This window comes from Panthera leo, chromosome B4 (genome assembly GCF_018350215.1).
Source record: "Panthera leo isolate Ple1 chromosome B4, P.leo_Ple1_pat1.1, whole genome shotgun sequence".
Lineage (NCBI taxonomy): Eukaryota > Metazoa > Chordata > Mammalia > Carnivora > Felidae > Panthera > Panthera leo.
This window is the reverse complement of record NC_056685.1, coordinates 107,988,398-108,001,278: the sequence shown is the minus strand read 5'-3', so window position 1 is coordinate 108,001,278 and position 12,881 is coordinate 107,988,398. Positions and strand designations below refer to the sequence as shown.

General features: G+C 34.0%; 1 protein-coding gene across 13 annotated transcripts in view; it reads left to right on the top strand.

Annotated features, from left to right (window-relative positions):
• The window catches only part of MGAT4C (MGAT4 family member C), a 221,676-nt gene that overhangs the window by 180,674 nt on the left and 28,121 nt on the right, over positions 1 to 12,881 (top strand). For 8 of the 13 annotated variants that reach the window (XM_042947292.1, XM_042947289.1, XM_042947299.1 and 5 more), the window contains one exon: positions 11,494 to 11,579. The exons of 2 other annotated variants lie outside the window; for them this stretch is intronic. The gene's annotated coding sequence lies outside the window, so the exon portion shown is untranslated. Of the gene's footprint in view, positions 1 to 11,480; positions 11,580 to 12,881 lie in introns of all 13 variants that reach the window. 3 more of the 13 variants (XM_042947287.1, XM_042947293.1, XM_042947290.1) reach the window with 2 other exon arrangements.

The following is a 12,881-nucleotide window of genomic DNA, read 5'->3' as shown; positions in this document are numbered from 1 at the left end:
CCCCTCAAAAATAAACTGTAAAAATTAATTTAAAAAAATGAAATCTGAATGCTTTTCTCTGATTATCAAAATACTCAATAGAAGATTGGCTGAGTAAAGATCTAATGACACTAAGCCAGGAAAGGCACATCTGATATTTTTATTTCTCTTTTCTAACAGGATGGAAAATGCTAAAGTGTGTATACTGCATCTCTCTCTCTCTCAGAGATAACCATACTATTAAGGATAAAAATACCAAAAATTTTTTTCAGCTTGAGCTCCCTTTCTGAATCAGCTGTTGCATACTCATATATCTAGAATCATATAGGTAATATAAATGAGTGATGCAGTTCGATATTAAAATATTAAGAAATTGGAAAAAATTAAATAAATAAAATGAAATATTAAGAAATCAGGGAGACAGGAGATTGCAGGAAACTGGAAAGAACCTTTCTTATCTAAATGGAATTAGCAATTATTCAGGTCTAGTGGATTGTTGCCATGTGATAATGAAAGCCCATTATTACTACTCTAATTTAAAAATAAATCTAGATATTTATCTCTCTATTATATATGTATATATTATTTTACTTATTGCATGGACCAAACCAATCCTGTTAGAACCTAGATTCTTCCTTCAATGGCTATTGTTGTGAAACCTACATTAACTGACTATTGCAGATGTCGCCATGAAGTTCCTGGGTTGTGAGCTTGTTTCTATTGATAAGTTGCTTTGTTATTGATGTTCATACATATTGATATTAATGTATGAATATTGATATTCATACATATTCATAATCTAGTCTTGCTCTCTCTTTAAAAATTTATGCAGTATTTTGCTCTCATGCATTAAAGTGTAGGAACATCTTAAGCAGATTTAACTCAAAATAAATAAAACTGTAAAAAGTCAGCAAAAAACAGAGAGAGAGAGAGAATTAAGAGAGAAACAGAAATAACTTTTAACATACATTTGCATGCTGGCAGTTTTGCTCACCATTTCATTTGGTCTACCCCACTGTGAACCTGAAAATGAAATGGGAGATTTAAGTCACTATTCCCTCAGTTATTTTTAGCTCCTGCATATGAACATCTTACTCACCAAAGGGAGTGTGATTCTAGAGTATAAAATGTATGTTATTTCATGACTGAGGCCTAAACCCCAAAGGATTACTTTTGGTACTCAATAGAAAAAGCACAATTGTTTATAGCATGGGGAAAACCACTGATTATGGTGAAACCTATTTTAGACAGGGTATCAATCTTAAGTGTATCATGAAAGTCCTACTTCTCCCATATTTGATTATCCATGTTTTATGCCTTAGTTGGTGACTTTGAATTTAATGGCTAACATGAAACACCATGATTTTAGACTCTAAGGTCATTCGAACCCTTTCAAATTGTATAACATTGACAATCAGGAAACCTCAGTCTAGTCTCGGTCCTATCAGTAACAAGTTAAATCAGTCACTTGGGGACGCCTGGGAAGCTCAGTCAGTTAAGCGTTCAATTCTTGGTTTCTGCTCCAGGTCGTAATCTCAGGATTTCGCGAGTTTGAGCCCCGCATGGGGCTCTGTGCTGATAGGGTCAAGCCTGCTTGGGATTCTCTGTCTACCTCTCTCTCTTCCCATACCCGACTCATGCTCTCTCTGTCTCTCTCAAAATAAATAAACTTAAAAAAATAAATCAGTCACTTGGACTCTCTAGTATTGATTTTTTTTTCTTCTGCATAAAGTTATGGTTGGGCTAATAATCTTCACACTTCTTCATAGCTTGAATATTCTCATTCAATAAAGTATGCTTTGAACCCTAGTAAATGACAAATGTTTTTTTTTTTCCAGATTATAATGTAATTAGTATTCTATTAGAAAACAATGCATAGATATGTATTACACCTAATCAATTTTTGGTTTTACCTCTTCAACCTTATTTTGAAAATAAGCAACCCAAAACTTTGTTCATCGTAGATTTCTCAGCAAGTGTTTCTTGGTCATCGATACCAGAAAACTTTTCCATTTAATGAGCTTTATCTGTGTAGGACCACCTGTACAGATAGTAATACTTACAAGTATTAAGACACGTTATAAACCTCAGCTCAAATAGCCAATGAAGATCTGTGCCATAGACTGACATCCTTTTTATTCCACAATCAAAGAGATTTCAACTTCAGTATCTATCTACAGACACAATGTCTTAGACCATTCTGGCTGCTATAACAAAATACCACAGATGGGAAAGTTGATAAATAACAGACATTTATTTCTTGCAGTTCTGGAGGCTAGAAGTCCACGATCACAGTGCCAGTATGGGCAAGTGAGGATCCTTTTCAGGGTTGCAAACTTCAAGTCATATCCTTACATGGTGGAAGGAACAAGTTAGCTCTCTGGGCCACTTTTATAAGGGCTCTTAATCCCATTCATGAGAGCTCCACTTTTCTTACCTAATCACCTTCCAAAAGCCCTACCTTTTAATACCATCAATTTGGGTATTAGATTTTCAATATATGAATCTGGAGTAGACACATCATTCAGACCACAACACACAAATATGATACAAATGGTTCACACAAAATTTTTTCTTTTCATTACTTAGCACTGGATTTCAAAATGTACAAACGTAAATATCAATTTTTACTCTATAACTTAATAGTTGAGTGAATGTGGGCAAATTGTTTAAGTATCTGAGTCTCCTTTGTCTTTTCTGTAAAGTAGCAAATGACTTAAAGCTATTGTCATCTCTTTCTTTTTTCCCTCTGCAAGTTGTGGTCATGAAAGATGATATTTCCAACATAGGAAGACATAAACTCAGATTTCCAGAGTGCTCTTTTTATAGGGTCAGAGGCACAACAAATGTCTGTCCAAGTCAATTGCTACTTGTAATTAAGAAATGTGGTTACTATTGTTGAATGATTGTTTCTAAACTGTTCATCCAAATACAATTATACGCAATTAAAATTAACCCCTAGACATGTTCTATGTCATAATCATTAGGCATTCACAGTTCTTTTTAATGTTAATGAGACTTACACTCATTCAGCAATGAATAAAAGGAAAACTCTAAGCCAGGATTGAATTTCAATACAGCTGTTTTTTTAAGGTTCCATATTACCTGTAAATAAAGTGTTATCACTAATATCATGAACAATAGTTTTAAATTAGATAAGTGGTTCCCTCCTCCCTGAAGAAAATTATTCCAAAGAAACAATAAATTAATTAATAATCTTCAAGAAATATTCAGCAAGTTCTGACTTCCTCTTTTTTCCTGGGACCCAGCCTCCTGACATTTTGTAAAGCAGGAAATTGTGATTGCCACAAGTTGCAGAAAAGAAATTGTGTGCTCACACAGTACAAGATTGATGGTTTTACCAGTCCAGATCTCTCCCCAAGTAGTTGAATAGCAGTTTGTATGTTCCTAAATAGACTATTTACAAAGCAAACCAAAATCATATTGTAACAGCAACATTTCCATCTAATTCTCATTTGTGATGGCAGAGTCAGCCCCACACTTTGAATTGGCTATGCCCCGTTTGTAGTACTCCTTTCTTCCCCAAGACTCACACTACTTTTTGATTCTGTCTTTTTTGACCTGACATTGACATTTACATTTGCCTTAAACTATGACAAGTCTTGATAGAGCTGGAGACCTTTTCTAATCTATTGAGTCATTCTATTTAATTCAATGTTTGACTCCAAGGCTGGACAAATAAAAATATGTGCTGTTATTGATGTAAAAGGCGTACAGAGCTTATGTAAGCACAGAATCAACTCTTTATTACTAGCAGTGAAGAATAATAAAAATAATCCATAAAAATTACATTTGGCTAAAGAAAGTATAGAGTACTTTTATTACATATGATTCTATCTTAGAATCATCAATAAATTCAGCATTTACTTATTTAGAGTCTACTTGGTCCCTGGCACCTGGTACCTGGCACACAGATTTGTACATTTAAAAATACACAATTTCCGTAAGTTTTGAAATAGATATGGGAATTAATGTGAGCAGTCTATTCAACTGATGATGTCAGGAGAAGGCATTGATCTGATATACTTTTTCTGAGTGTGTACCAAGTTCTAATTGCTTTGTTATCTCATTTCATCAAAGAACTAACCCTTGAAATCAAGTGTTAATGTGCTAACTTTACAGCAAAGACCTTGAGGATTAAGACCTTGCCTGAAATTACAGTCATAAGTAGACAGTCCAGAATGAAAATTCAGATGTATCTGGCTTCCAAATTCTCTCTTTCAACTAGATGCAGGAGGAGATTTGGAATTGAGTTTGAAAGATGAATAGAAGTTAATTAAGCAGGCAGGGAGAAAGTAATTGCGGGCACAGTCCACAATAGTAACAAAGGCACACGTGATAAAGTGAGTGGCATAATTTGGGAAGCAAGTAGGCTCTTCAGCTATGATATTGGTTCCTGGAATGGAACCCTGAAAAATAGAGTGGAAATGTAGGCTGTAGCCAAGTTGTAATACACCCAACATGGAATGACAAGAAGTTATAAGTCATTGAAAGGTTTCAAGTGGGTAAATAGAATTGTAATAAATCTTTAGAAAAATAATGCTAATAACAGTATGGAAGATGAACTGTAGGAATGAGTGGTTGTGGCAGGGCAATTAAGTAAAACCCTGTAGCTACAAACAAGGGCTCCTAAGACCGATCAATTCTTTGTGCCAATCTATTCTAGAGTAAGTTTAAAAATTAAATACATAAATTTACAAAGGACATATCTCTGTGCCTGGCGAATAATGATCCTCCAAAAATATTAATTGTTGTTATGTTATTTTGGAAATAGATATTCATTTAACAAACATTTGTTGAAGTCTTACTATGTGCCAGGAGCTCTTCTAGGAGCAAGGGATACTGCAGTGAACAAAACAGATCAAGTTCTTACTCTGCAGGGCTTATCTTCTCTAGAGGGAGGAAGTGAGTCAGAAAAAAAAAGAAAAAAGAAAAAACAGGAAAATGTCAGAGACATTTCTGAGATGGAATTGACTGAACTTGATTACATACTGCATGTGGGATGGTGTGTGTCATCAGTGAGGACAACAGAGGAAGAGTCAGGAAAGATGCTGAGATTTTTACTTCAGGCAACGGCGCAGAGGCATTGTCTTGTCATTAGACAAAATAAGAAAATAGACCCAAGAACACGTGTGGGCAGAGTTGAGGAGAGGAACCGGAAATGAATTTGATTTAGAACATGCCAAATTACAGATGTCTGTACAACCAGGCAGAGATGATGGGCTCTGGAAATTGGTTTCTGTAGATGCTATACTGTAGTGGAGCAGAAACAATTTTGTCTTGGTGATACATCTGTCTCTCTAACCCCCAGCAGAACGGTGGTGCATACTGAACATGGGCTTAACAATTTTGCTGTGGAGGGGCGCCTGGGTGGCTCAGTCAGTTGAGCGACTGACTTTGGCTCAGGTCACGATCTCCCAGTTTGTGACCTCGAGCCCTGCGTAGGTCTCTGTGCTGACAGCTCAGAGCCCGGAGCCTGCTTCTGATTCTGTGTCTCCCTCTCTCTCTGCCCCTCCCCCACTCATGCTCTGTCTCTCTCTATCTCAGAAATAAATAAACAAAAAAAATTAAAAAAAAACAACTTTGCTGTGAAAAATAATAAATGTACATTTTGAAGAAAAGACTCTCTGTAACTCCATGAGTAACTTCAGTGACGATTGTGATAAGAAGTTCCCTTCTGCTTTCCATCTTTGCTGATATTTGACTACATCACCTCTCATTTAGATGCAAGAGGCAAACCTTGACTGGTTGTCTAACTTGTTGAGGTTACAGTTTCCCTTGGGTAAGAGCAGTATTGTTCTTTTCTAACCATAGCTTTGCTAAGCAGAAATACTATTAAGCAGAGTGTAAGTTCATATTTAATCAGAATTTAAGATTCTCCATTAAGAGGCTCTAAGCTTCTTGGTGGGAAATATTATATTCATATTTGCATCGTCATGCTTTATCCAGATACATAGTAGGGACAAAAAACGTGGCAAATTAATAAATGAAGAATTAAAAAAAACAAACAAATGTTATATAACACAAGGAAATGGATACCCCAAAACCAAATTGTTGTAATTCTTCACATAACACTATCTGAATAAAAATACTCAACTGATTTTGAAGATTTCTTCTAAAAATGTAATTCTGCTACTAAAATTTGACTGTACTGAAAATAAGTAAGTATATCATATGAAGAGATTACTTTTTGGATATAACAACAACATTATCTTTTTTTTTTAATATTTTAATGTTTATTTTTGAGAAGAGACAGAGTGCAAGCAGGGAGGTGTCAGAGAATCCAAAGCAGGCTCCAGACTCTGAGGTGTCAGCACAGAGCCCGATGTGGGGCTTAAACTCATGAACTGTGAGATCACGACCTGAGCTGAAGTCAGACATTTAACTGACTGAGCCACCCAGGTGCCCCCAACAATGAACATTTTCAAATTAAATCACCAAAAAAACACAATGATTTTAAAGTAATTATACCATACAATAGAGACTACTTCATAGAAAGACCTATTAATGCAGAACAAAAGCTTTGGATTACTCAGACTGGTTTTACAATGTTTTTAGAATTCTCAGAAAATGAAAAATATCCAATTTGCACTGGAACTTTGATTTTTATCCAATTGATCCATCTCCCTGTGTATTTACAATCTTCATATTCAAACATCTACTTATTCCAATAAAAATAGAGATAATCTTCAATAACTAATAGACCTTATTTCCTTTATTTTCCCATTCCTGCTCCTTTGGTTTCAAAAGGCATACCCTCAAGTAAAATGGTTGCTCCATTACCAACCCATTGTCAATATTCCACTTAGAGTAATTTCCCCATGTCTCTGGATTTAGAGACTAATTTATTAAGCCTATTTTCTCATTCTAAGTCATTTTTCCTTTTCCAAATTAATCTCCAATCTCAAAAATGTACAAAATAAAATTTTTGTGATATGCCATTCTATGTTGAAATAACCAGGAAACTCCATTCATCCTAAATTCAAAGAAGGAGGAATATATTGTGATTAAGATCCTGGGTTCTCAGGGGCACCCTGGGTGGCTCAGTCAGCTAAGTGTCTGACTCTTGATTTTGGCTCTGGTCAGGATCTCTTCCTGTCCTGAGATTGAGCCCTGTGTCAGGCTCTGCGCTGACAACATGGAGCCTGCTTGGGATTCTCTCTCTCCTTCTCTCTCTACCCTTCCCCTATTGTTTCTCTCTCTGTGTCTCTCAAAAACAAATAACTAAACATTAAAAAAAAAAAAGATCCTGGGTTCTGAAATCAGCTGCCTTTGAGTTCCCTATCTGCATCACTTCCAGATTGTATATCTTTAAGACGGCTATTTAACCTCAATAAACTTGTTCGTACATGTATAAAATGACAAAGATATTAATGGTGCCTATCTCACAAGTTTTCTGTGACAATTAGATGAATTATAGCACATAAAATTCTTAACACAGAGCCAGCACTACTAAAAGCTCAATATGCTGGTTATATGTAAATTTGGAGATTGTCTGCTTTTTATGTTTGTACCATTGTCCTTTAAAAAACATCAGGTATTTTACTACTTCTTGTCTTTAATTAGTTCAGTCTTTTAAAGTGCCAATCAGATGACTATTACCATGTTTAATGCTGCAGACAATAATTAGAAAATTGAAAACACAGTGCTTGGTACTCCAGTTTGAATGATCAAAATTACACTGGTAAAAGTTTGCAATAATTACATGTAGAGTTAATATATAGATAAATTAGGGTGTGTAATGAGAGATCTTGGGTCATATCTTAGCTATAATATGACATTTTTTCCCTCTTATTTCCTTCACTAAAGCTTTTTGTCTTAATGTAATAATCCTCCTCCCAATCCCTAGAATCTCCCCTCAGGATCAAACTTTTGCATACAACATAGCAATCAAATTAGTAAAATACTGTGTTATAATTAGAAACACTTTCTTTGAAGTTCCACTAAAGGTTTCTTAGATTTTAATTGAAGAGATGCTTTTATCTGTGTTCTCGAATGATAAATTCATCAATTAAAAATCCACTCAAAAATTTTGGGGAACATCTCTGAGGTATATATTTTCCTAAGTAAAGTAAATACTTTGCCTCCAATGAGCCCATAGTTTATTAGGAGGAAATCAGGCAATGCTTCAAAAAGGAGCATAGGGGTGCCTGGGTATCTCAGTTGGTTAAGTGTCCTACTTCAGCTCAGATCATGATCTCATGGTTTGTGAGTTCAAGCCCCATGTCGGGCTCGGTACTGACAGCTCAGAGCCTGGAGCCTGATTCAGATTCTGTGTCTCCCTCTATCTCTCCCCATCTCCCCCACACACTCTGTCTCTGTCTCTCTCTCAAAAATAAATATTAAAAAAAATTAAAAGAAGGAGCATAATTTGAGCTACTGTGGTGTGAAGCATGGACCATTTGAGCAGACATAGAACACGGTGTTAAGAGGGTGCCTGGGTGGCTCATTGGGTTGAGTGTCCAACTCTTGATTTCAGTTCAGGTCATAATCTCACAGTGGTGAGATCCAGCCTCTACGTCAGGCTCCGTGCTGATAGCACAAAGTCTGCTTAGGAGTCTCTCTCTCTCTCTTTCTCAAAATAAAATAAACTTAAAAAAAAAAAAACAACACGATGTTAGAGGTGGAATACTGTCAACTACTAAGGCAAAAGAAGGTGACAGGAGTTTTTAATGACATGCAAAAGAATTTGAACCACCAGCAAATGGAATTATGAAATGTCTCATGCTTAAGAATGACATGGTCATATTTGTTTTAAGAAAATACAGAGGAGTGTGACAGAGGGATCTGAAGAATGTAAGATATTCTTTAGAGACAACAGTTGATGGAGCATTTTTAATGGCATGTGTTTGATATTTTCTGAACTAGATACCCTTGCTTTTAAAGACTGGAAAACCTAAATATCTCAGGTCAATGGAGAATATGTAAAATCAAAAGTTATACTGATTACCGACCATTACTAACTATATATATTTTATGTTGATGAAATATTACTGCACATATACAATATTTTTCTAGGAAAAGATGAATATGCACATTAAAGTCTAAAATTGTTATTTCAGAGATGAGTTTAGCAAAGTGAAGTAAATTTTATCATTGGTAAATTCTCTGGAAAATTATAGTAAGTGCTATACTGATGGCTTTGGAGCATCTGAAAGATTCTAAACTGTTTTATGAATTATAAAATATTGTTATGTTTAACATAGTTTCAGTGTTACATGTATTCACATAAATTTCAAGTTTTTGTCTAATCACTGAAATGGATAATTTCCCATTGACTAGAATATTTTATTACTGGGCTAGCATTCTTAACCGATAGAAAGCAGTTAAAATGTGCAGTCTGTAATGACCTGTGTTCTCAATTAATGTTTTTCATTATATGAAGTTCATATAAAAAACATCCAAAAATTCTTGACAAGAAATAGAGTATATTATACTATATGATGTGATCTAAGTAATTAATTAAATATTAGAGTAGCCAATGGAGTACAAATGAGAAACTAGTGATTTTTAAAGTATAATTTTCATAATAAAATTATTAAAAAATACACAAATGTCTAATTATCTTTAAATAATGCTTCTTGCCAGGATATTTTAAGTTAGTCACTAGCCATTGTATTTGAGGATACATGGAAGACAGGAAAAGTCTTTTAATGCTTGGTTATTGGAAGAGCCAATAGAAAAATATCTATGGAAATGCCTTTTGCAGCCTCTTTCACTGTCTGTTATGTTGCTGTTCAGTTTGCTTACGAGGTGTGGTAGTTTCAAAGTTAAAAATTCTTCATTTCCTGAGGGTTTCCTAATAACGGTTTATTATAGCTCTGTTTTATTACTATTTTTAAGAAGATGGACATATTTATTTGTAATATACTTAGAACTGGTTAATAATGATTTTAAGAAATCAAATTCAATGCAGATTGAAACATGAGTATTTTCTATGGAGATCACCTCCTATTCAGTAAATGGCACCATACATAAATGCATTGTTGTTACTTTAATTGGAAAGGACCCCTTTTAGTAATGTCTCTGGCTCTGGAAGAATTATAAACACACAAATTGGAAGAGCTAAGAAAGCTTATTTAACTAAGCTGTCAACAGCAATCTCTCAAACCTGCTTAAATTTATTGGGAGGCAGGAAGATCTATTTGAAATGCCGACAAGAAACACAGAACCAGTTCTAACAGTGTTACGTTTAATATACAGGGGTATATTACAAGGTTAAAGAGAGTTGGCAGTATGTATCATAAATGTAGCTACCCTTTGACCCAGCAATTTCACTTATAGGATTATATCAAAAATTATGCGCAATGGTATGTTACAAGATTTTTGTTATATCGCTGTTGAATTTTTTGTAATAAGGAATATTTGGAAATGACTTACAGATACATTTATTAGGAGAGGGCCCAATAAGTAAGTGTTTCAACTAGACCTACAGTTCAATAATTTTAAAAAATAAAGAACCCTATTTGTACTGATGAGAAAAGATTTCTAACGTATGTTAAGAAACAAAAAGACACAAAGCAGTACACATAATATGGTTCAGTGTATTTGTGCTATTTTAAGTAGAGCTGTGTGTGCTATGTCTGTGTATGGGTAGAAAAGGCCCTGGGAAATTAAGTTATGGAAGGAATGGTTATTTCTAGTAGGAACTTTGGAGTATGGCGGTTTACTGCTTCTATTTTTTATACATTCTTTCATTATTGTGTATTTAAAGAAAATGAATGTAATATAGTTTCTCTGTCTCACTCATTATGAACAGGACTTAGATACTTTGTTTATTGTAGCATTAGTTTTTATTTTATATTAGCAAAACCATGAGAGTTAAGGACATATACATGCTATCACAACTACAGACATATCTATGATACTATAAGCAGTATTTCTCCTAATTTATCATGATACTTTCACTACTATGGGTCAGTATGGCCATTTGGTTTGAATCTCAACCAGTATGCAACCCTGGACAAGTTTGCTAAACATTCCCTAAAGCCTCTTTTTTCTTGATTAAAAAATGGATATCATAGTCTCTGCCTATTGAAGTTCTTGCAGGAAGAAAATAGACAGTGAATGTAGAAAGTCCTATAGCACGGTGCCTATCATATAATACATTTCCCTAAAATGTAGATTTTTTAGTGTTTGTTCATAGTTGATAGTCTATTTTCCTCAATAAATTATAGAATTCCTAAAACAACATATATAAATATTATTCAATAAATGTATTTGCAAAAGTATTTAATTCTCTCATAACATTTTTAGCTATTGAATATAGAAATATAACTATTTTAATATAAAAGAGCCAGAGGTTAGCCTTGAAGAAACATATTTTATGTAATTCTTTCATTTTAATCGATTATCTGCACAATGCCATGAGTCAGTGATGTTTGGAGTACATGTGGGAAATAATGCAAAATAGATTACAAGAATGAACATAGGAAAATTGGATTTCACTGTTGAAATTATTAATTTCTTTCTCAAATGAGTTTTTCATTACAGATTTTCATTATGCACTCAGGCCATAGCTTCCTAATCAATAAAGTAATTCCTACCATGGGAGAATGAAAAGGAAGAGAGACTGAAAGGTTGGTATAAAAATTATATTTAAGGAACTGGTAATGAATCTAGATTTAAATTTACTTATTTCTTTTTAAAACCCCTTGACTGTTTTTAAGAAATCAGTAACCATAGGGAAAAGACAAAGTTTTGATTCTGTTTCCATTTGAGGGTAACCCAAATGAACTAATATTGTTATACAACTGTTAATATTACTAGATTTAATTATAACCTTGTGAGTCTAGGAATTGAAAAAAATTAAACTGATATATTAGAATTTTTTAAGATTTCTGATAACAAAGTGAAGGAACAGAATTGAGACTTTAAAATCCATTAAAAAAATGTCAATTATACCATTGCTGTCAGTATCCCTAGGCCACAGACATTGCAGCTTTCCATTTGAACATTTAACTACAGAAATGACTGCTTCAATTTCACCAAGAGCAGGCTGTAGGATAGTTGATGATATTTGTTTTCCTGTATCTGAATTAGCACCGCTAGTCAACTTGAAATTTTGTATCAATCTAGCTCTATGAATTAGAATTTTATAGCCTAAGTTGTCCATTTAGATATTGAAGTACAGTTAGAAGAGTGTTTATAGAAAGGAAAACTATCTTCCATAAAATTAATATATGAGCAGTTATTTTACAAAACATAAAAAGAGAAAGAAGAATTTAAATATTCTTCAGCTCAGAAAACATTTTTTACCTTTAGAACTAAATAATACCTTCTCATATTTTTGCTTCGCTTTTTTTTGCATAACTTTAAACATATATTATACATAGCAGCACCTGGGTGGCTCAGTCAGTTAATTATCCAACTTTGGCTCAGGTCATGATCTCATGGTGTGTGAGTTTGAGCCCCGTCTGGGGCTCTGTGATGACAGCTGAGACCTAGAGTCTGCTTTGAATTTTGTGTCTCCCTCTCTCTCTGCCCCTCCCCCTCTCATGCTCTGTCTCTTTTGTCTCAAGTGTGAATAAACGTTAAAAATTTTTAAAAATTTTTATATGTAGAATTTGAGGTGCTTTTTAAAACAAATATGTTGTTTTAAAGGCTCTCTATGTTTATTACAGAAAACTAGGAAATACAGAGGAGTATAAAGAAGTAACAATCACTCATACTTGTATGAAACACCTACAACCAATATTAATATGTCATTGTAGCTCTTTAATCTGTTTTCTATATGCATTTTTACAAAGTTAAAATTTTAGATGTATTTTAGAATAGTAAACATATAAGAACATTTATAGGTCTTAGATAAAACGGAATATGTGGAGGTGATTTATTGACAAATTATAATGGACATTTTCATTCAGGAAGAGTTTTAAAGA